The sequence below is a fragment of the Eubalaena glacialis genome, chromosome 1 (assembly GCF_028564815.1).
Source record: "Eubalaena glacialis isolate mEubGla1 chromosome 1, mEubGla1.1.hap2.+ XY, whole genome shotgun sequence".
NCBI lineage: Eukaryota > Metazoa > Chordata > Mammalia > Artiodactyla > Balaenidae > Eubalaena > Eubalaena glacialis.
The window spans coordinates 49,619,239-49,643,399 of record NC_083716.1 but is presented as its reverse complement, the minus strand read 5'-3'; positions in this window follow the sequence as shown (position 1 = coordinate 49,643,399).

Below are 24,161 nucleotides of genomic sequence, written 5' to 3'. Positions count from 1 at the left end.
AAATATATAAATTACACATGCTGTGCAGGCAGAATTTTTTAAACAGAAATGAGCAAGGGGAAAGGAGGCAAAAATAGTGTGCCTCTGTGTGCGTGATCCGTGCAAAGTGCCTGTGTATGTATGAGACAAGCCTGTGAGCTGGGCCATCAAATCTGCTCAGGAAGGGGATGAGCAGATATGGTGGTCAGAGCAGGGGGCAGAGCTAGCGCCATCGGCCTGCACAGCAAGGGTCCCATCGTGGAGGCCTCTGTGCAGGGGCCACCCAGGAGGGGACTCTTCATGGGACTTAGTGCCACAGGGAGTCTCTATGGGTCAGGGGAGTCCTGGGGTCCAATTCCAGGAAGGGAGGGTTCCAGAGAGAAGAAGGAGGGCCAAGAGAGGTCAAACTAGAGGCACAGCCCTGTGCCAGGTACAGAGGAAGGCCAGGAAATCAGAGGAGCCCAGGGTGGGCTCACGGCACTTCAGAGGCCACCAGCCGGGGAGGAAAGCCCTCTGAACCGGGTGCCTGAACACAGCATGGCCCACAGACCCCATCCTGCCAAAGGCTCTGCACCCACACACTCTGATCTCCCTTATCCCGACTTTCACACAAAAGGAGTTTCTACGTGTCTATCCAGCCAGCAAAGGCCACCAGCAGGCACAGAAATGAAGTGGAGCAGACCCCTTCCGGGCCCTCTATGGTCTTTGATCCTATGTGTTACTCAGGCCAGTTCATGACGTGGAGGATCCATCTGATGCAGAGGTTCTATCTCCAGGAAGCCCTGGGTGCCACCTTCGAGCCTGCTCGGAAGGATGTCGGAGTCACAGCAGATTGGCCGATGTCTAGGAGAAGCTGGGGAAGCTGAGATCCACACAGGGAGGCATAACTCGCTCAGACTCCCAGCTGGTGCAGGCAGATTTTGAAGCAGCTGGAAACCACACTGTGAATAACCATGATCTGCTTTGGCCACAACTCCCGACGGGGCATTTTCCCCCCACATTGCCTGCTCGTGGGCTTCCAAACCATCCACTTGGAAGCTCCCCATCACCAGCCTCTAACGAAGTGCACTCGGCCTTCCAGAGCACGGCCCCACCTTTACTGATCGGAGCAGCCCCTGGTCCAGGCCGCACGCACTTGGGGGTGCGCCACTCTGGCTGCCTGAAGCCAGTGTGCTGTGAGATGCTGGGAAATGGTCTGCAAAGCTCTGATGTTTATTACTCTCCAAATTTATCACGGCTCCGTCTTCCAACACAGAAAAATATGGTTTTGATTTTGTAGTCGATGCGTCCCAAAGCCCCAGTCCGTGGGTCCTCGACGACAGGCCCCTCTTGGTGGGCAGGGCCTGGGGCCCGAGGCTGGGCTCAAAGGGGTTGCTGAGCCTTCCTGCCAGGCCCTGCTGCTGAGGATGGCGCTGGCCTTGCCCGATCTTACTGGACATTGGCAGAAGCCCACCCAGCCCCGGTGGTCCTTTCCCAGATGTCCCCAGGCTGGCTGAGGCCTTCCTGGTGTGCTTTCCCTGGTGAGCAGGGATCCACCGGCAGGAGACAGAGCAGCAGCCATCATAAGGAGAGTTCTTGAGCACCTGGTATGTGCCAGCATCATTAGCACCGGATGCTCCCCGGCATGGGCCGTGAGCCAGGCCTTGGAAGGGGAGAGGTGAGGACCTGCGGTCAGGTCTTCAAGGGAGGGGGGTGGGCACCCAGCTTGTCCCAAGTCAGGTGGAACCCACAGGCCCCAAGAGGCTCATCCAGATTCCCGCTCTTTCTTGTTCTCAATCTGTCTCTCGCTGTCTCTGTGCATCTCTGTGTCTGTCTCTGTCTCCTTGTCTCTCTCCATCTCTCCTTCTCTCTCAGTCTCTCTCCCCCTGACCTCCCATCACCCCCACCCCATCACCTCCAGGCTCATCTTCACCTGGCAGCAGTTACTCTGTGCCCAAGGTCACCTGGGGGCCTGCTGGGGTGGGTCCTGCCCCGTTGTTCAGCCGAGCCTGACCCAGTGCTTGCCCCTTGTCCCGACACCAGGGACCTACCCCTGTGCCCCCCAGAGGGTGTGCCTGACCCAGGGAGCTGTGGAGCCTTCTCCCCACATCTTTGCCTCCCCCTCAGCTTGGGGTTAAGAACAGTTGCTTCAATGTCTGTTGTCTGTCCTGGAAGCTTGTGGTATGTCTGGAAGCTTCTGGAAATCTTAGGAACCTCTTTTTGCCCTTTCCCTTCATCTCCCCCAGATTGGGTGGAGTTTTCCTCTGTGACAGTGTGACTGGGGCCAATCAGCTCCGGGCTTCTCTCTCCCAGCATGAGAGAACCAGAGGCCGAGCCACACACAGGGTCCCCGGGTGGCTGCTCCCACCAGGTTTCCAGCCCAAACCAAAATCGCTAGTTCTGGGGTGGGGGAGCCCTCTCTCACTGCTCCCCCATTCACTCCTTACTCTGCTGTGGACTGCTAACACCAATGACCTTGAGTGCCTGTCACCACCCCCATATTCCTCTCTAGGGCAACCAGGATCATAGCCAGATTGAGGGTCCTGGGGAGATGCCAAGGACTCATGGAAGGCATCCCCATCCATGGTGGAGGCTGCTAACAGAGTGGCGCCCCAAGGCAGAGGACTATAAGCAGTGAAGGGGGCACTATAGAGAGTGGTGGGGTCTGTGGTAACATTTTCACCAACTGCATAGGCAGCCTCTCTCCTCTCACAGTGTGGCCAGATCCTCCATTTTTTTCAAGAGAAACTTCAAACCTGGATTTTTATAGGAAAATGTTAGGACATAAATAAAAATTTTTGAGAAGCATTCTGTAAGCCAAATCAAATACACTGACAGGATAAATCTGACCTGCACACCACCTTTATGACCTTTGTTTGGTGTCCCCTAACACCTACCCCCTAACCTCCCAACCACCCTGATGACTGACTGGCAGGGGGGCTCCTCACAGATCCCACACTCCTCCTTAGCCCCCAGCCACGGGCCACATGCCCTGTCCCTCAAGAGCCATCGAGGTACTCAGATGATTCCCATGCAGAGCCCACTGCAGCCTGCAGCCTCCAGGCTGGTCACCCTGCCCTTGGCCTGCAGACTCCTGGGCTGCCCTTCTCCTTCTCACCCAGCACAACACAAACAAAGCCAAGGCAGTAAGATGGTCCAAGCCACAGGGAGTCCCCAGAGGACCAGGCTGCCGATGACATGCTTGTTTAGTTTTCTTTCCCCTTCTTTGCTGCTACCAAAGATGATGTTTCAAAACAGCTACTGTCTCCACTCAGGCAACCAGGTCAGAGTGCCTTCCAGGGGCTGATCCCACGGCCCCCAAGAAGGGTCCTGCCTGCGCACGGCTGTCCCCAGCCCTGGGCTGCCCCTCAGGCGGTGAGAAGCAGACGTGTCTGGACCAGTTACCAGCTTCGCTGAGCTATGGCTGTGTGGCCTGGGCAAGTGACTAAGCTTGGCTGCCCTGCTTCTTCATCCATAAAGCAGGAACATTAACTACCTCATGCTAGATAAAAAGACACAAAATTAGATAACATACTTAAATTCCCTCCCAGCTTTCTCACCTGCAGAAACCCTGGAATAATAATAATAATGGTTAACATTTATTGACCCCTACGGTGTGTGAGGCACTGATAAGGGCTTACAAACATCTCATGTAACCCTCACGACTGCCCTGTGGGGATTATCATCACCCCATCTCCCCCATTTCCATTTTACAGATGGAATCCCAGCTCCAGAGAAGTTGGCTATTTGTCCCTGGAAAAGCCCAGATTTGAAAGTTTAGTTTGTCTTAATGTTGAATCTAAAGATACCAAGGTAGGATTTGGGGCCGCCCCTGTTGGTTTCAGTTACCTGACTTCCACCCCCTTCAGCCCCCTTGTCCTAGGACTCACTCCCTCCCCCAGAGTCTGCTCTTGGCCCTGGGGTCCAACACGTGTGGGTTCAGCTGTCTGAGCACCCCACGGGGGCTGGTCAGCCGCCACTCTTAACACAGACCTGCTGCCTTCTTCAACTTACCACCCACCACCCGGCTCCCACTTCCTGCTTGTGCAACACGGGCCTCGAGCGTGGAATGCTGCCCACTTGGCCCAACTGACTCCTACTCATTCTTCGGAACACCGTGCAGACAAACCTTCCACTGAAGCCCCTGGCAGCCCCCAACCCCCGAGCTGGGCTGAACCCCTCCTCTGGGCCATCCCGGCACCCACCCTTGCCTTGATAGCGCATTCTTTGTGCTGCATGAGTTCACAACACAGTGAGTGACATAAGTGAGCAGAGGCAAGGCAGGCCCCTCCAGGTTTGACCTGAGGGTCCCAGCAGCTGTTCCCAGGACCCCTTTTCTTGCCTCTGATGTCACCCCAGGCCACTCTTTGCCGCTCCCAAGAAAATCACACCCTGCCAGGAGGCCCGGGGGCCACCAAGCCCACGAGGACAGAGACCTGTGCTGGGTGTCCTGCCCTGGGCTCTGGAGAAGCCCCTGCTTGAAGCCCCCTGGCCTCCATGCTCCCCTTTGCTCCTCCCATGTGGACTGGGCACCTTCCCTTTCTCAGGCTTTATTTCACACCTGCTCCAGATGCCTTCTCATCAGGAACTGTATGTCCCTTTCTCAGGGCTGAGAGGGGTGGGGGCACCAGGAGCCCCAGGCTGCCCCGGGTGTGACATCCTGTGATATTATTAGCATAGGAGGCGATGAAGTGCAGACAGTTTGCCATCTAGGACCGGAGGTAGATTACCATCGAAGCGATGCCAGATATGGGCACCCACTCAAAAATGTAAAAATATGTATTCCAGCTGTTCGAAGTGTTTCCAGGAGGGGGGGCGGGGAGGGGCGTCTCTCGGTGGCACAGCACCCCCTGCTGGTCATGCTGAAGATGCAGCTTCACTCACAGGCATCCTTTGCTGCAGGGAAGGACAGAGGGGGGACCAGGGGATACAGGGTGTGCACGCACACACCATTTCTACTGCGCTCTCTCACACACACACACACACACACACACACACACTGACGCCCCTCTTGAGGACCCCTCAGTCCACTGGCACCAGGAACCAGTCACATAGCAAACAAATTCGTAAGCACCTACTGTATGCAGACACTGCCCCAGAGTCTCCTTATCCAGGGTGCCCCCCAGCCTTCACTCCCTGCCTTCACTTTGCTATGGAGTCCTCCTTTCCTGCCTCCAATGGTCCCCACCCCACGGAACTGGCCCTCGACCCCTGCCCCCAGGCCATGATGCCCTCACAAGGAGAAGGGCCCAGGGCCCAGCCAGGCGCCCTGCCTCTGCGTGTTCCCGCACCCACCCATCCTGCAGGGCGAAGCCTCCAGGGCCTCCCCTGCGGCAGTTAAGGCCTTGGTTCGTGAAACCAGCCCGCACATGGGCTCCCCATTCCCCACTCATCCACCCTCTATGCAAACCACAGCGCCATCGCCTACCCCAGGCCTTACAGACCCCTTCACCTGCCCCCTCACCAGCCCAGGCACCCCCTGCTTTATACCCCTCCACACAGCCCTCGCCCCTATGCCTGCACACAGACGCACACGCTTTCTCTTCCTCACTCTATGCCACGTGTACCCGCCGGCACTCGCCTCTCTGCACGAGACCCCCACTCCCAGAAGCACCCACTTCCCTGACACCCTCTCTCATGCCCCCCCTCGCCCCTGAGGCCAGGGCTCTGTGGAGAAAGGCGGAACACGGGGGAGCATGAGGGTCACGGGCCGCACTGCCCAGTTTCCCAGGAGGAGCCTTTCCAAGTCGTTGCATTCAGAGGGTGACGGCCTGCCGCCAGAGCTGCGCAGCCAGCAGGACCATTGTGCAGACCTCGGCCGCTGGAGCCCCTTCTCCCTCTGCTGAGGCAGTGGGAAAACGGGACCTTGAACCCGGAGGCCTAGGGGCCCGTCTGAGCAGCTCCCCTCAAGCAGAAGTTTCCCACGTCGCCTTCCAGCTGGGGCGCTGCACCAAGCCCTCCACCTCCCCACCAACGCCCGCCTCCAGCTTGCCTGGCCTTGGCGCTGTGTCTGCCGGAGCAGGGGAGGGCCCGGGAGAGGGGAGGGAGCAGGGAGGGCCTAGCAGGCCGGCCAGGCTCCTGAATGGTGGTGGCCCTTTCTCTGAGGATCCTTCTGGCCCTCAGACCACCTCTTTCTACCGCCTAGAGATATACCTTGACCTGCATGGGGCTTGGGGACCCACCGAGTGAAGTCCACATCACTGGGCCCCTTCCAAGCCATCGTGTGACCCCGGGCAAGCGAGAGGACCTTTTCCTGCCTTGTCCCCTCATGCCCTCCTCACTGAGACAAGCTTGGAGAGCCCACGTGGAGATTCAGAGAGAAAGCTCCTGTACAGGTCCCAGAGCGGCACCTGGTACTAGTGAGCCCCTTCTAAGATATCCTCCCAGGAATCCGTTTGCCCAAATTTGAGCTTCTTCAGGACTTAGAGACCCCACCCCCAGGTGGAGTGGGCTGCTCTCTCCCCTTCCCCTCAGGGGGCCTCTCTTCTGGCTGTGTTCTCAGCCCGACGTTGCCCACCTCGCCTTGGCCTGCAGGACAAGATGCTGGCACTCTGTGTCCCCGCCCTGAGTCCCACCTCTCTGCTCCACTCTCCCCACCCCACCTGACCACCCAGGACTTCCAGCCCTCGCTGTTCCTCCGACAGGTGCTGCTTCGAGCCCCAGGGTCTCATCTCTTCACACCCAGCCCCTCGGCAGGGCCAAGATGCCTCAGCAGGGGCTTGGTGGAGAACGGGAGGGGGCCTTTGACATGCAGATGCCCTCTGTGTTGCTCTAGGGAGAGAAGACACAGGAAGTACTAGCAACCTGGGCTTTTTGTCCCCAGGCCCTTTCGGAGAGACCCTCTGCCTTGCTGTCTCTGGTAGCTCCCGCGCGGCTGTTTCCTACTCATGCCGTAGCCTGGCCATCCCAGTGGGTCCTCACACTCCCTGAGCCCATGGCCACAGGGAGGCCTGGCTGCCATGCTCCTTGGAGGCTCAGGATCCAGGTGCCAAGAGCTCAGGGCCACCTGCTGAAGTCCCCTCCGAGAGGGTCCATCCCTTCAGGCCTGCACACAGGGGTGGCTATTCACAAGCACACATCGTGCCCGGCTGGTTCCAGGACCTCCTGAGCCCACCCCACCTGCCCACACAGCCAGTGAAGATGAGGTCAGCTTCCAGGTCCGCTCACTCTTGGGACCACCCTGCTATGACTCTGTCCCTGTTTCCTCTGACCTTTGATTCCTTTTCCTTCTTGCAACCCAGCTCGTCCACTGGACTCAGTCCATGGGCCTTGGAGACCTGGCCTTGACCTCCAACTCACCCCAGGACTGTGCCCTGGACTTGGCCCTTTGGCCTTTTCCGCCTAGTACATGCTCAGGTGGACTGCCCGGAGCCACTTTGGGCCTCTCAGGACCCGTTTCCTGTGGTGGTCAGTGCTCTAGACAGAGGAATGTTCTGGAGAAGGAGCGAGACATGCAGGACTTGGGGCCTGGAGCAGCAGACGTTGAGCCTGGCACCTGACCCTCGGCAGCACCTCGGACTGGATTCCACCCTTCTGCAGCCCTTTGGGGTCCCAGTTCCCATACCCTATTGAGGAAGGGAGACCGTGCTCAGGGAGGTGGAACTCTCATCCCACATGGCAGTGGAGCACGTGCTAAGGAGGGTCTGGCCTGTGACTGTTCTCAGCTCTCATGGAATCAGCATCAGGAGGACCTGCCCTCACGCTCCCTCATCCTGATAAGTAGAGGGTTATCCAATAAAGGGCCAGAGAGGCCCGGGGGCGGGGGCAGAAAGGCCCTGAGAGGAAGCAGCAGGGATGGCAAGCCACTCTAATCAAAACAGAAAAGCATCAGTGGGAATAAGGGAAACAAGAGGGCAAGCATGAGACAAAGGATTGAGTAGGTTCTAGAAAGAGTCCTGGGCCATGCTGAGCCAAGTCTAGTGGCTGCCGTCTCCCAGGAGGTAGAGCTAAAATCCAGGGGCAGCCACAACCAAAGGGATCAAACAGGACCCAGAAGACAGCGGAGATGGCTCCCAGGGGGACACTGCGATGGGATTCCTGCTGTCTTTGCAATTCCCGGACTCTGTGGCTTCCTGAGGGAGGCTGGAAGGCCTAACCCGGAGCATAAGGCCTCTGAAGGGCAAGGCCGGCCTGCTTCTTAGGGGAGAGGTACTGGTCAGCGGTAGGGGCATTGTGAACAGGGTGTGCAAGTCCCATGCCACTCACAGTGACAGGGCTTGGCCTTACCTGGGGGTCCAGGTTATCACCTCATCTTCCAGTCTCCCGGACCTCCTCATCTCAGGGTCATTCCTCATGCTCCTTCCAGGGACCCCCAGTGCTCCCGTGAAGCCCCTGTGTGGATATGCTCCAGAGGCTCAGAGGCCCTTCTAAAGTGTGGTGCCGAAAAGCACCGCCCACCCCCTCGCCCAGCCCCGGTGCAGAGGTAGAAACGTTTTCCACATGCATGTCACTCTAGCTCGGTCTCATGAAGGAGAGACAGAAGCTGACACGGGACATCAGAACTGCCTGTGCCCCTGTACTCAGCTCGGATGAGGTGGGGCGCCCCGCAGCCCCCGTGGCTCTGCCTGGGCCTGTTCTTTGGATGCCCCTTCCTGGGTCTCGATCAGCAGCTTCAGTGTGGACCTCCGAAGCGGGGTTCCAAGGCCCTGACTGCTCTCTCCTCTCTGAGCTCAGCTGGAGGAAGCTCATCAGAGGGGATGCCCAGGGGCAGCTACAGCTGCGAGGGATGTCCAGGGTTCCCCAGAGATGGGGTGTGAGGCACACATGCGCCAGGAGTTCTGCCCTCAGCAGCAGGACCCCCAGGGGTCCACAGCCGTCGTCCATCACCACCCGGAACCTCTGGCTGTTCTGTCTCCCCGCTCTCTGGGCCTGCTCGCTGCCAGGCAGGCTGTGAGCGTGGGCCTCATGGTCATGGAGCCCCACAGCCAGATCATGGCGAGGTTTGCGGGTGGCCAGTGCATGGGAAGCAGCCTGCTGGAGGCTCCAGGTACCAGCCCACCCCAGGTTCAGCCTTCCCATACAAAGCACAGGAAACTCCAGGCACTGGCTACGGAGCCCAGATATCTACTTCAGTTTCTTCAGGAGTGTGAAAAGTATTTTACATGAGAGCTCAATTTTCTTTAAACAGGTGGAGTGACCTATGCAGGGCACCTCCTTGATGCCAAACATCTGGGTCCAGCAGTGAAAATGCCCCCAGTCGTTTGGATGGTTTCTCATATCCAGATGTCGGGCACCAGGGAACTCAAACTTCCACATGAGGACTTTGGGTTCTGATGCAGGAAAGACCCCAGAGGCCGTTGGAGTGATGGTTGTCACTTCCCAGGTGAGCATGCACACCTGGATACACTCCTTGACACGGGATTGACCAGGCAGAATCAGGAGGCCTTAGGAGGAACTAGAAAACTGTGCTCCTCCAGGGTCACCTTCCTACCGTGAAGGAAGTGCCACCTGTAGGAAGTGCCACCTGTGAGTGCCCGGCACGCAGTGGGGCTCATTAAATGCTGGGAGGTGTCCACTGACTTGAGGTCAAGTGGAGGAGTGCAGCCTCCCGTGCAAGGCTAGAGCCCCATCTGTGCTGTGCACACGCATGCGCCTGCCTCGTCTAAGCCGAGGAGGGAATTTCATCAGGACAACTGGAAAGCTTCTCCCCCATCCTTGGCCAAGTGGCCTGATGCCAGAGCTGTGATCCAGGGCATCCCTGCCAAGTTTCCAGGCTCTTGTCATGCTTCCCTCTTACCCAGGGGGAAAACCCCTGCACTTTCTCACTTCTTTTGAGACAGATCAATTTGAAGAGAGTTGGCTCAGATCTAAGACTAGGCCTATTTTCTCTACACACATTTTTTGGAAGGGGGAGCAAATTATTTTCCTTCTTTTCCACGGATGCTGGTGATGGGCTCTGGGGGACATGCTCCAAGGCACCTGTCGCTAAATCCCAGGGCTGAGCAGAGATGGTGCAAACTGCCAACTGCCGTGGGCTCTGGGATTAAAAAGAGAAAAAGCCACTCAGGTTCTCTGAAGTCCAGTGGCAGCATCTTGCAGGACATACGGCGGGGTTAATGGTGCCCTGAATGTGTACATGGCCATGACAAGGCTGAATGGCAGATCTCCACTCAACCAGGAGGGTGCTTCTCCACAGGCCCTGCGGTCCTGCACTCCTGGGAATTCCAACCTGGGCCAAGAGTAGAGGGTGGGCCCCCGCTGGGCACTCACACAGCAGTTGAGCCTGAGAGCAGCCTGGACTGGCTCCCTGTCCTGAGGAAAGGGCCAGGGGGAGCCGTTGTCCTGAGGCGAGCCTGCTTCCATGGCCTGAGGGATTTATGCCCGTTTAGGTGAACCATTCATTCACGGGCTCAGCAAGCATCCTTTGAAGGCTTCCTCATGGAAAGTGCTACCATGTAGGGCATCTTTCGGGGAAAATCACACAAGAACTGCACTAAGGGTCTCCTTAATGCACTGGAGTACAAAGAGAGGATCACCACCTGGGCTGCCCCCAAGGGTTCCATGTCTGGAGAGAGTGACAAGGCGTGGCCATGCCATCCTTGAGGGAGCCCTGGACCCCTAGGGTTGGGAGAGTCCCCCAGAGGAAGTGGCTCCTCAGTTGAGCCTCACTGGATGACCTTCAAGGATGGGGGTCATTCCTCCCACACGGAGGTCTCCATGAGGGGGCTAAAAAGACAGAACATTATATAGCTCAGTTTTACAGACCAGATCACATTAGGGGGAGGCTGATGGAATGTGTGTCCCCTGTTCCCATTTCTAGAACACTCGTGTCCCTCTCCTCCTTCAAATCGGAGGGCTTTCTCGACCCTCCCTGACAACATACACACACCCTCCCCCTCCCTGCTCCATCATTTCTTCCTGGCACTTCTTCCCACCGACAGCACGTATTTGACTCGTGTGTGGTGCTCATTGTTGGGCCTCCTTCCTGCTGTAGCAGCAGCTCCTGGGGTCCATGAAAGCAGTACACCTTGCCCTGCTAGAAATACAACCTTGCTGCAGCCAGAGGTTTACATTTCACCATTTCATCAGTTCTCAAGATAGCCTTGCAAGGCACATGTCACTGCTCCCATGTGACAGATTAGGAAGCCTTCTCTCGGGTCCGTAAGAAATATGCCGAAGGTCCCACCCACAGCGGATAGGAGCAGAAGTGGGATTTGAACCTAAGATTGTCTGGTTTCAAAAATGGACTTAAAAAAAAAATGCACTTAAGAACCACCTTGGGCTTCCCTGGTGGCGCAGTGGTTGAGAATCTGCCTGCCAATGCAGGGGACACGGGTTCGAGCCCTGGTCTGGGAAGATCCCACATGCCGCAGGGCAACTGGGCCCGTGAGCCACAACTACTGAGCCTGCGCGTCTGGAGCCTGTGCTCCGCAACAAGAGAGGCCGCGATAGTGAGAGGCCCGCGCACCACGATGAAGAGTAGCCCCCGCTTGCCGCAACTGGAGAAAGCCCTCGCACAGAAACGAAGACCCAACACAGCCAAAAACAAATAAAAAAAAAAAAAAAAAAAAAAAAAGAACCACCTTGATGCGCAGTTGGACCATCCTCCCCCTGGGCATCTGTCTGGCAGGCATGGGTGTGGAAGCTGTGCTGGACCGGCTCATTCTTATCCTGCCCACCTACCATGGACTGTTTATGTTAATGTCACAGCTCTAAAATATTATCACTGGAGGCCATGAGAGTTCAGAAAGAGCTTCCTTTCCAGAGCCACGTTGCTATCTATAATTAGCACAAGTTTCCATAAGCATCAAGAAAAGGCAGGAGCAGCTGCCCCGGGAGCTAGGTTTGTTAATGTAAGGCATTCCTGGGGCTTCTGTGCAGCCCAGGCTGTGCTCCTCTATCCCCGCTTCTCTGGCCCCTGCCATCGGGAGCCGCCAGGCCCTCATTAAGGGATTAGCAACATCAGCCATTCAATGCTTTGGCTGTGGACGCGAGAAATGCCGGGCCCCTCTGCTCTGTCCCCTCTGCCCCTTATCAGTGGTCCCTGAGCCATGTTTGTGCTGCGGAAATCAAAGCAGGGCTTGGGCGGAAATTATGGACCACTGGTGTCACACACTAATTAAAGACTCTGGGGTCAAGCTTCAGGGAGGGGACCAGACTTCTTCCATCTTCGGTCCCTCTGCTAATGGGATGTCGAAAAGCACAGCTGGGCTGCAGGCTGAGAAAGCCCACTGTGCCAAGGCCCGTGAGAGAGAGATAAAAGGGTGATGCAGTCTGCTGTGCCTCAGGAAAGATGACAGGTCTCCCTTAAGCAAGTACAGAAGAGGGGCGCTCCTATCTGGGCCCAGCGCCTGGGTCACAAAGCGTCTCGCTGCCAGAGACTGGCCACATGCTGTGAACACCCCCAGCAGTGGTCCATCTTCAACGGCCCTCTGCTTTCAGTGCAGGAGGGCGGGAGGAGCTCTGGGGGGATATTCTTATGTTGATCACAACACATTTATGACCCGGTAGGATGTTTGGGACAATTCTGAGCGTCTATATCTCTGTCATTAAAAAAAAAAAAAACAGATTAAAATTCAAGGACAATTCTGAATAATGAAAAATAGCCAAACATACAGGGGAAAAAACAAAATGTAACCCTGAACAGCTTCTCCTATTGTTCTCTGTTTCCCAGGCTCTCAGCCCACTAGACTGTGAGCATCTCCATCAATATGATCCTTCTCTGCTCCTGTCCCCAAGAAGGCAGGTGCAAGGTGAGAGCCTGGGGCCGAGTCAATGGCTGAGCCCTTGCACGAGAGGTGAATAACACCCCCAGGTATCAATCACATCTCCCTCTACCTCCCCTACTCACTCAGTCCTTCTTGAGACTGAGGCCCTTTCTCTAGCCTCATCCTAGCTCCCAGCCCTTGCCCTCAGCCTCGCCCCAGATCCCAGCCACAGACAGATGGACAGGAGACTCTTCCTGCTGACTCCAAAGCAAAGGCTGTAAATATGAAACCACTAAGGTCAAGGCCTGGCAATTTCAGCCTAGATGAGAGAGCTGGCATGAGTTCCTGCACAGAAAGTGTTCATATGTTCTGGGACTATCACCAAAACTTCTCATGGACAAGGAAAAGTCCACATGGGCATAACCCCACCTGAGTAAGCATGGTCACTGCCAGGACCAGGTAGTACTGCAAGGGTCCAGCTCAGAGCCCCTGCCCCACCCACTGTCCTCTGGTCAGGACTCCCAGTGGTGGCAACTGCCATCCAGTTTGTAGTGATAGTCACTGCCCAAGACTATCCCCATTCAATGCACCCATGTGACCAGCCCCCGTCTAGTGGCCCAGGACACTCTCCAGCCTCTTTCTAGACCCCTGCAGGAGATGCAGTGTTCAAGGCAGGCCTGCCCATGACCGGTGTGTTGTGTTGGGGCAGATGCGCTATGGTGTAATCCAATAATTCTTGAGGAAAACTTCTGAGACCCTTTCTCTTCCTCCTGCCTGTTCTCAAGCCCCACTTTTGTTGAACATGTTTTTCAACTTCTTTATGACCCAGTCGAGCTTCTTCTGACAGAAGCGGCCTCACCTTTATTGAGCACATACTATTTTCTAGGACCGGTTCCACCAACTAGGCCTGCAGACCAAATCCAGCCCATTGTCTGTCAAAGTTTTATTGGAACACAACCAGGTTAATTTATTTATGTTTTATTTTACTTCCTTATTTATTTTTTTTAAACTTTTTATTTTATATTGAAGTATAGTTGTTTAACAATACTGTGATAGTTTCAGGTGTACAGCAAAGTGATTCAGTTATACATATACATGTATCTATTCTTTTGCAAATTCTTTTCCCATTTAGGTTGTTACATAATATTGAGCAGAGTTCCTTGCACTATACAGTATATTTATGTATGCTTTTAGGCTACAGCAGCCGAGTTGAGTATTTGCAACAAAGACCGTGAGGCCCACAAAGCCTAAAATATTTACTATCTGGCCCTTTACAGAGAAAGTTTGCCAACTTTTGTTCCAGGAGGTTTGCAACAATGGTTTTGTTGTACCTTCATAGTGCCCCTGGGCACCACACCCTGATTTCCATTTGGAGAGAAGCCGCTGAAGCCTGGTAAAGTCAAGTAGAACCCATAGCTGGTAAGGAGGGGGGGCGGACCTCAAACCCACCACACTCTTGGCACTTGGCATTTCTTTTGCATCTTTGGTAGAATAAACTGAGGGTGAATAGTTGCCTTTGTCCTGTTGTTTGGGTGGCTAGAACTATGGCTCCCAAACCAGCAGGATGTCTAGTAACTGACTCCAGCTTTTCTCCCTGGAAATCCTGACTAAAAACAAAAGATAAGTGACCTTCTCCCAATTATCTCCGAAGATGCCCAAATTAATCACCCAGGCAACTAAGTCCCTCCTCTTCCCCTTGGGTTTGTGAAATAAAAGTCACTCAATCAATCAGCCTCTTCCTCTTCCCTCTGATCCAGGTATTAGGCATTCAGACCCCGAACCAAGTGGGTAAGGCTAGGCCAAATGCCCCTCAGGGTCTTCTCTGGGAAAATCAGAGGACTCTCCATGGGCCGTGAGACTCAGCATGAGGAAGCTGATGGAGAAAGGGCCTTATGGGCATCTGGAACTCCACAGACCTTATCTTTAATCCCTAGGGTTCCCAGGAAAGCACATGAATTGGCACTAAGCTGTTTCTCATTCTCTCTGTTGGCTGCCAAGCCTCTGAATGTCCTTTCATGCTTGGAGAGCTGGCCTTTGCATGAGTCTTGGGGGACACAGAGCACAGCCACCGCTATAGAAACTGAGCAGGGTAGGCATGGCTCTTCAATCTTTCTTCTCCCTGTGCCCACCAGGCCATGTCCCCTACACTCCTCCATCCAGGAGTGACCTCCACCAAGGTTCAAGGGCAGTGGTGCCAGCGTGGCAGCTGCAGTGGCCTGGACCCACACCCTCCCAGCTGACCTTGGCCTTGGTGGCTATGCCTGCCTTGATTCCTGCCTGTTCTCCAAGTCTGTGCACCAGGCTTCTTTGTCACTGGCTTGATCTCTTCCAATAAATTCAATTTCTACTGAAGTTGACTCAGGTCTGTGAAGAAATGGAGCTTGGAGAGATTAGATGGCTTGTCCAGAGTGACACTAATAGTAACAGGCAGATCTGGGATTCATTCCTAGCTCCTCTGGACTGAACAGACAGTGCCTTTCCACTAGCCCACACTTCCTCTCAAGGAGTGACACCACTTGTTCTAGAACCTCAGAAATCAGCCACCACCCAGATGTGGCTGGAACTGTCCTATGCCCACCCTCACTCAGCTCCCTGCCAGGGCCTCCCTAGTGACTTCTCAGGCCCAGGGCAGCCTCTTGACCTAAGTCCTGGCTTCTTGGGAAGCACAGTCAAATTCCTGGGCTACCAAGTGGGTTTCAGAAATGAAAGTAGAATTTTCAATCATATGTGGAATGATGAGGGGAGGGATGGGCTTGGAAGGTGCCAGTCAGCTTGAAGATGAGCAGCCTCACCCATGGGTACCAGCCACGGGAGGAGATGGGTGGGAGGTCCAAATCCCTGGAGGGCCTGAGACCAAGTCAAGGAACCAAGAAAGCGAGCCTGTGGTGGCTTGTCATTGTCCCAGAGCAGGATGAACAGGGGTTGCCCACTGGGTGGGGTTGTGCAGGTGTGGAGTTGAGACTGACCGGGGCAGAAGGGTGGCTGCACAGGGCAGTGCCGCTCGCCTGCACCCCTGCAGGGCTCCCATACACCTGCCAGTCCTACAGGAGTCTTGGGGCCTCAGATATTTTTTTTAATTCCTGAGGCTTAACTCTCTGAGCCTAAGGATGTGTGGACAGGACAGATCTGGGCCTTACCTCCTTCCTCTTGCTCCTGTCCAGACATGGCTGGATGATGGGCCAGACATTGGGGGGGAAGTTCTGGCTTCTAAGTTTGGGGACCCACCGGTCCTGATTTTCCTGTTCAAGCCCAGGGATCTACATCCCTTGGCTTTTGACTATGGTCACTTGGGGTACTCCCTCAAAAGGTGAGCATGACAGCCCCGTGCTAAGTACTTCACATATTTATGTGACATGGGCCATCGTGAGGATGAGACAGACATATTTGCTGATCTTCTAATCATCTCATTTTTAAATCACAAAAGTGAAAATAAATAAGCTTTATTTTTGTTTATTTATTTATTTATTTATTATTTATTTTTGGCTGCTTTGGGTCTTCATTGCTGCACTGCGGGCTTTCTCTAGTTGCAGCGAGCAGGAGTTGCGGTGCGCGGGCTTCTCACTGTGGTGGCTTCTCTTGTTGCGGAGCACGGGCTCTAGGCACGCAGGCTTCAGTAGTTGTGGTTCATGGGCTTAGTTGCTCCGCAACATGTGGGATCTTCCCGGACCAGGGCTCGAGCCCGTGTCCCCTGCACTGGCAGGAGGATTCTTAACCACTGCGTCAACAAGGAAGCCCGAAAATAAATACGCTTTAGAAAAAAGAATTCCTTTTACTTGTCTTTGCAGAGAAACTTAAGAAATTATCACACTTCCTCAGGCCTCCAAGTTGCCTTCAGAATTCTGTTGAAAACTTGGACAGGGGGCTTGTAACATCCTTGTCGACTGTCCTTATTGACTCAACATTTTATTGAAATTGCACTTAGCACCTGCCTGCAATTACTCAGCTCTGGCAAAGAGCAGAACTCTGGTTAAATGCTTGTCCCGCTTTCGCACAGCATCACCCCAGGCGAAGGCCGGGCCGAGCGGGCATCATCTGTCTTCATCAAGCCTCCGCTCCCGCGCTCTGACAGCAGCTGCTCAGGAGGTAATGAGGACAGTTACCGCTGGGAGGCCGAGATGCTAACGACATCCTCTTCAGTGTCCGGGGAGTGATTTGTATTCATTACTGTTCCTCCCAATCCCTGTCTCCGGGTTTACACGGAGAGCAGGCACTGACAGCCTGGCCAGGCTGCGAAGGCAAGGAGGCGGGGAGGTTAATGATGGCAATGATGCTAACGACAGTGATGATAAGAGGAGGTGGCGGCCGCTGATGTCGGTGCTGATGAACCCGGCCACTTCGGGAGCACCTGCCGTGTCAGGTACCATGCCAATTGTGCGGCCCAATCCTTCCCATGTCACACCCACGCTGACTCTGCAAGATTGGTATTCTCGGGTTCTCCTTCCACTTTACAGCCGAGGAAATGGAGATGGGCGCATGATCACTTACCCAGACAAACTCAGCCATGTCCTTCTGCCTGGAAGCCCACCTGCAGCCTCCTTGAATGCTTGAGCACATGACCCTGCCCCTCACCTTTCCCTGCCAGGAGGTGCTCCCTGGGCCAGTGGGGCTGGCTTCCTGTGGCCACAGGGGGGCAGGTGTACTGGGTGACTCTGTGGTCACGAGCTGTCCCCTCAACCAAGTCCATCACTGATGGGTCTCCTGGTTCAAACAGAGCTAATTGTTGAACGTATTAAATGTAGTGTGTGTGTGTGTGTGTGTGTAAAGCTGTGTTTTAGAGCTAGAACACGGGGAGGATGGTGGAATGAGTGGAAAACGTCATGATTCATGGGATCAGTGACATCCAGGTTGGAGTCACAGCTCTACTTTCAACACTGTGACCTTGGGCAACTCACTCATTGACTAACACCTGCCTCAGAGTCATACCCGGGGATGGAGCCCCAGGGCTCACCTCTACCACTGAGGGAGTGGAGGTCTCTAATCTTCCAGGCCAGTTTATTCACATGAGGAGATGCTTTCTCCATTCAGCTCCAGAGTCCCACTGGCCCTACCTCCTATCTCGCTGGCCATCCTCTCCGCTCCCAACCCATTTCCACTGGCCTAATCGTACCTTTATCACACATCCTCCAGACCACTGCTACTGAAGCAGTCTTGCCAAAATGCATATGGCACCACTTCCCTGCGTAAAGTCATTTAAGGGCTCTCGTCTCCAACCAAGTAGAGCGAAGCCCCTCAGGGCACCATGCAAGTCCCTTTGGCTTGGCCCTTGCTTAGCCCCAGCCTATCTCCCACCCCTCCTGGCCTGCCCTTTGCTACTCCAGTCATGATGAACCACTGGAAACTCCTCGAACCTGCACGAGGGCTCCGCCACCTCCACGTCTCAACACCATCTGCTTCGTGGCTTGGAAGGTTCTTCCCTCCTTTATTTATTCATCAATTATCAGACAACATTCAGAGAGCTGTCCTGAACCCTGCACCTACTTTCTGTGCCCACCCCACCCATCCACCACACCAACCCTAATACCACATTTTCTGCCTGCTGCTTCCCATGTCCATCTGTCCCTCATCACCACCAGACTATAGGTGCCAAATATGGGAACTGTGACACATGTGCATCTGCATGTCTGCCCAGCACCTGCCCTACCAGGGCTCCAGGCTCCTGACTTGCCCTGGACCATCCTTGTATCACATGCTGTCACTTAGCATGTTCACCTCAAAGTTGTATGAATGGCTTTGGTATTGCCTGTGCCCACCCTCTTCATCCTCAAAATAGTCACAGGAGGCTTACCTCCCAGCTTCTGATTTCCTTTTAATAAAAAGACCCACCCTCCCAAGAACCAGAACCATAACAAAAAGGCAGATGAATGAAAGGAAAATAGAAGCAAGTCTGAAACCCTCACCACCCTCCGTCCAGGGAAAGATGTCTCAAGGTGTCCTCTCAGCCAAGTGGCCTGTCCATGACCGCCATGACCAAGGCCATGACCTGTCCGCCTCACCGACTAATACCCAGTACAGTTGCCTGGAGAATGAATCACAGAATCACCCCCATCTCAGTGCTGTGGGGATTTTCAAGGTCCAGCGGACTCAGCTCCCATGGGAAGGGCCCCTTCTGCATTATCTCCCAAATGAAGTCCAGCTTCCCAAGACATCCCTAGGGGAGGGGCTTCTGGGAGGAGCTGCAGCTCTGAAGTCAGAAAGCCCCTTCTAAGCCTTGGCAGCCCCCTCCTCTGGCTCTCTCTCTCCGGGAGCTATAGAGCCACCCAGATGAAGTGCCACCAGGAAACAAATGAACCTCTTCCCTCCCTTCACCCCCGCTCTGCAGCCGGAATGATCCACCCAAACACTACCAGCGGACGGGTTCCGGGCCCTTCTCTTTCCCTCTCAGGCTCTTCTAGAGGCACCGCCTCTGTGGGGTCTGAGCAGCCCGGAGGAGACCCGGTGCCCTCGTTCTAGCGGTTCTACCTCTGTGGATACAGGGAGCAGCGGCAGTGGGCTTCCGGCAGCCCCGCTGCCCTGACTCACACTGAGCCTTGCCTTCCCCTTGGCTCCACCCAACCAGAGCAGCAGAGCCTTGCTCTCCAGCCTCCACGCATGACCTCCCTGATCATTTCCCATCGTTGAACTCAAGCCAGAGTCAATTCAGCGACGTGCAGTGGTCTCAGGGGCTGTGCTTACATTAAGGCCCAGCCTGGGCCCCCACTCTGCCTATCCCTGAGCCTCCCCAGGGAGTCCTTCTCACCTCCCTCTACATCTCCAGCCCCATCTCCTCTGGCGCCAGACCTGCATTTCAATCTGAAAGTTCCAAGGGCAGCTCAAACTCACCATGTCCCAAACTGAACTCATTACTGATTCTTCCAAACTCACTCCTGTTCTGTGCTCCAAAAAATGACATCACCACCACCCAGTCTCCACGCCAGAAACCTGGGACTCATTTGAGATGTCTACCTCACCAGTCAGTACGCATTTACCTAGTTTTTCTCAAATCCAGTCCCCCCTGCCCTTCCCACCGTGCTTTCCCTAATTCAGACTCTCACCATCTTTTGTCTGGACTATTACTGCACCAGCCTCCTAACTGGTCTAATTCTAACCTGGATTCCTTCCAATCCACCCTTAACACAGTTCTCAAGAAGCTCTTTCTAAATGTCCAACATATACATTTCAAGGAAGACAAACTTGCTAACCTGGCTTATGCCTGCTTTGCTACCTTGTTACCTTTCTTTTCTTTCCTGCACTTTCAATTCTCTTTTTATTTCCCTGTGATCCCCTTTGTCCTCCATCCCCAGCGCTGAGCATGCTGTAGGGCAGTGGCTGTCAAACTTAAGGGTGCATCAGAATCAGCTGTAAGGGCCTGTTAAAGCACAGTGCTGGAGACCCCCTATCCAGGGTTTCTGATGAGGGAATCTCGGTGGGACCTGAGAATTTGCATTTCCAACTTCAAATCTTCATAGAGGTGATGCTGCTGGTCTGGTGGCCACATTTAGAGAAGCGCTGGTACAGGGCTTCAGTGAGTACTCAGAAAGGACTCAGTAAATGTCAGCTGAATGAACGAGTTGCATACATGCTGACCAACTGAAGTTTTGCAGCCCGTCATGAGGACTCATTACTCACGTGTATGAGTAATCTTGGGTGGAATTTCTGAATAAGTTAAAAGAGACAAAAGTACATCACGCCCTCTCCACAGTCTGGAGGACCCATCTGAGTTTCTCCCCATGATCAGGGCCTCGCTGTGTGCCTGGAGGAGCCAGTATCTTTCCCAGGCACAGAGGAGGGAATTGGAGGATCTGGGTCTGGGCCTGGGATCCGCGACAGCATTCCCGGTCACATCATTTGGAATTCTTTATAGAGTGGAGAGCTTACAATGTCATCAAAACATGTTTTTGTGATTTTCCAATAACGCTGATTCCTGCTAACATGTCCTGTTCCCAAGCCACTGCCAAGCTCGGCGGACAAAAGCCAGCAAGCCTCTGAGCTCTCAAATGCTCATAGCATATCCCTTCTCATGGAGGAGGTTTGGAGAATGGAAAACAGGATGCGAAAGACCCAGAAAACACTAGAGAAGGTTCTGCAGTGAGCTGGCCCATACCTGGACAAGTAGTAATTGTGGAGACTCCGTGCCTTCCAGAGTCATGATCAGTATAAAGAAGACCCCAGGGCCCAGCACAGCCATGCCGGCCACCAAGGTCCCCCTGCTTCACCCATCTTGCGTCCTGAGCCCCAGGCTGGTCCACTCTGATCTTTGAAACAGTAGAACTAACTGGAGCAGCATCCATTGCCCCATTCCTCAGTTTATCTTAACTGCAGGTGCTGCCAGCTCCCCTGGGACTTCACAGAGGATGTGCAGGGGATGACTGCTGTATCCACAGCTGCAGGCCCCGGGGTCCTACACGGCAGTCACTGCGAGGGTCCTCTCCCTGCCTGAGATTTAGCGCTGAGCCTTGGGTAAGGGAAGCCCTCCCCAAGGGACTGTCAGGCCACTGTCCCTCCTCCAGGTAACTCCAGGTGCCTCTGCCCCAGAGAGGTGTGCTGCCCTCTTGCTTCTCGCTTCTTCCGCAGGGCTCAGGGGTTCACTGTGCCTCAGGACGGCACCTGCAGCACACACCAGTGTGCCTGGAACACTGTCGTGAAGGGGACGAACGTAGGAGGTGAGGGTGGAGGAGAAGACTGCAGGCCTGCCGCGCCAACACCAGCCCTCCCTCCACACGACGGGGCGCCCTACGATTCAACGCGCTCCTGATGCTAACCGCCTGGTGTCAGAGCAGCCCGCGAGGGCATGGGCGTAGCACCACAGCGCTGCCTCCATCACAGACGCTGGCCCCAAGTCGGCAGGTGTCCCCAGGCTACCCACACTTCCGCTCAGCTAACTACACAGTCAGGGTCCCCACGAACCACCCCCAGGTTTGATAATTTTCTAGACCAACACACAGAACTTGGGAAAAGCCTATACTCACTAATACGGTTTATCATAAAGAACACAAATGAACAACCAGATTGAAGAGAATAGGACAAGGTGAGGGGTGGGATGGGGGCGCAGAGCTTCCGGGGCTCCCTCCCAGCACACCCACGTATTCACCAACCCAGAGGCCTTGCTTCAAGATCTTTTCTTGGGGTTTCATCACCTAGGCAGGATTGAGTAAATCATCACTGGTCACATGACTGGGTGCAATCTCCAGTCCCCCCCGCCCCACAGGGAGTCCGGAGTCAGGAACCGGTGGGGCTGAAAGTTGCCACCTCCAATCTCATGCTTGCTCTTTCTGGTGGCCACCCCCTGCCTTGAAACTCCCTGAGGGCCCTCCATGATACACGTGTGTCTGTGAGACATAACGTCAGGTATGGTCAAGGGGCTCTTTATGAATGACAAAAGACACTCTTACCACTCAGGAAATTCCAGGGGTTTTAGGAGCTCTGTGCCAGGAACTGGGGGCACAGGCCAAATAGATATTTTATTACACCTGAGGCCCCAAAGACAAATATAGGGGCCTTCCTTCCCTTGCAGTGTGACCTCCCAGGTCCTACCCACAGCCTGCAGGTTCCGACCCCTTCTCCCGCTGGCCAGGCGTGTCCTGAGCAGAAGCGGGAGCCCCACTGAGGCTCAGACACAGGCCGCCCAGGCTGCTGGGATGCTGGGCTGGGGCGCAGGCTGCAGAAGCAGGCAGGGGCCAAAGGGCTTGGGCCTTCGGGGCCTGGAGAGTCGTGCTAAGAGCCCCCGATCGAGATTCTGAGTGACTGGGAGCCCTGGGAGCAGGGGTGGCACTGATGGAGAAAGGCCGCTTTGCTGCTGTGTGGGAAACGTTCCCTGTGGGAACGCAGAGCACAACTCCAGGAAATGTTCTCACTAAAAACTTCTTGAGTGGACTTGAGCGGGTGAAGCCTGAGGCAGGTGACCCTGGAGGCAGGAGGCTGACTGGGGAGACTCCCCCCAGTTCAGGCAGAGTGGTGGCGAGCCGAAGGGAGTCATTGTACATGTTTCAGACAGAAACCCAGGCAGAGCTGGACCAATGGCTGGCAGGGGTGGGCAGGCGGAGGGCACTCCAGGCATCCAGTTTGGGGCTGTGTGACTGGCCTCGGGGGCGCAGAAGGGTGGGAGGGAGGGTGGCAGTGGCAGCTTCCTGGTGGACAGGCTGAGGATAAGGAACCCAGACACTGAGCATGGGCAGCCGGGGCCGGGGGGGAAGGAGACCCTCCCACGGAGGCCTGAGCCCGGCTCTCACCTTCCCCCAGGGCAGGGTGCAATCACACGTGGGTCCCGCGAGCCTGGGTGGCACCCTCACCGTCCTGCTTGCACTGTCCATCCTTGGGATGGAGGGAGCCTGAGATGGCTCCATCAGCAGGTTTCTCATAAGAGTTAGCCCGGCAACCTGCCCAGCACACCTGGCTCAGAGGTGGGTGCGAATCAGGTGTTCCCTCTCCTTCCCTGGACCCTGGTCATCCATCCCCATCCGGCCACCTTCGCTCATCTCAGGCAATGTAGGAAAGACTTGGATTCCCTGATTGGGGGACTGCAGAGTCTTCGGAAGAACAGGGCAACCAGCCTGCCCCTCCCCCTCCCCCAGCCCCGCTCCAACTCCCCAAGGGCTTCCTTCCCAGCTCCATTGCCTCTGCACCCCAGTCTGCCCAGATGCGCCCCATTGGGAAAGCTCCTGCTTTGGCCCAGGGCTCTAGAATTGTGCGTCAGGTGCACGTGGGGACAGCCGATGTGAGGGAACCTGGCAGCTGCAGAATCAAGCTGGGCAGCCCCAGGCCTGCCCATGACTTTTTCTCCTTAAAGAAAGAGGTCATTAATGCCCTCCTTCGTGGCTCATACTGCTCTGTGCCACAAGCCCTACAGTCACTCTCACCCCAGCAGACAGGAAGGGAGCAAAGCCCCAATTACAGAAGCCCCGCCCCATCTGGCCTCAGTCTTCTCTGGGTCCATGATCCCTGATGCATCCACAAGTCCCCTGTCCTGCGCCCAGCACAGCCTCCTCCACCAAACACTGGGCAGGGCCCAGGTGGGGGCACATGAAGACAGGTAGTTCTGGAGGTAGTTCTGGTTTCCTTCGCCTCCAGGCTGTGTGACCCTGGGCCGTTGCTGAACCTCTCTGAACCTCCGTTTCCTCACTTGACAGGTGGTTGCGAAGATCCAAGGAAGTAATGTATGTAAAGTGCTTTTTGCATGGGGCAAATGAAGGCTTCCCTTCCTCCCTGAAACTAACAAATGCAGCCCTGGGAAGTGGAATATTAAGCCCATCCTCAAACAGGATTCGGGGCTGATGGCAGCGATTTCCAGCTGAGGCTCATCTGTTGGCCACAGACTTCTGACTCGGAACGGAGCAGGGGACAGAGATTGGGTAAGCGGGAGTCGGGGGAGCCTGCCTCCCAGGACCCACCGCTTTCTGGCACTGACGTGCAGCTGCACAGGCAGGCAGCGCCACCTAGTGGATGTCGTTGGGACCATGAATCAGGAGGCCGATTTACGGGGTGGGCGTCTTCTCTCTCTCTCCTGCCGCACCTCTCTCACACAGACACGCAGACGAACACACACACACCATCAGGAACACTTACCACAGCCCCTACCCACAC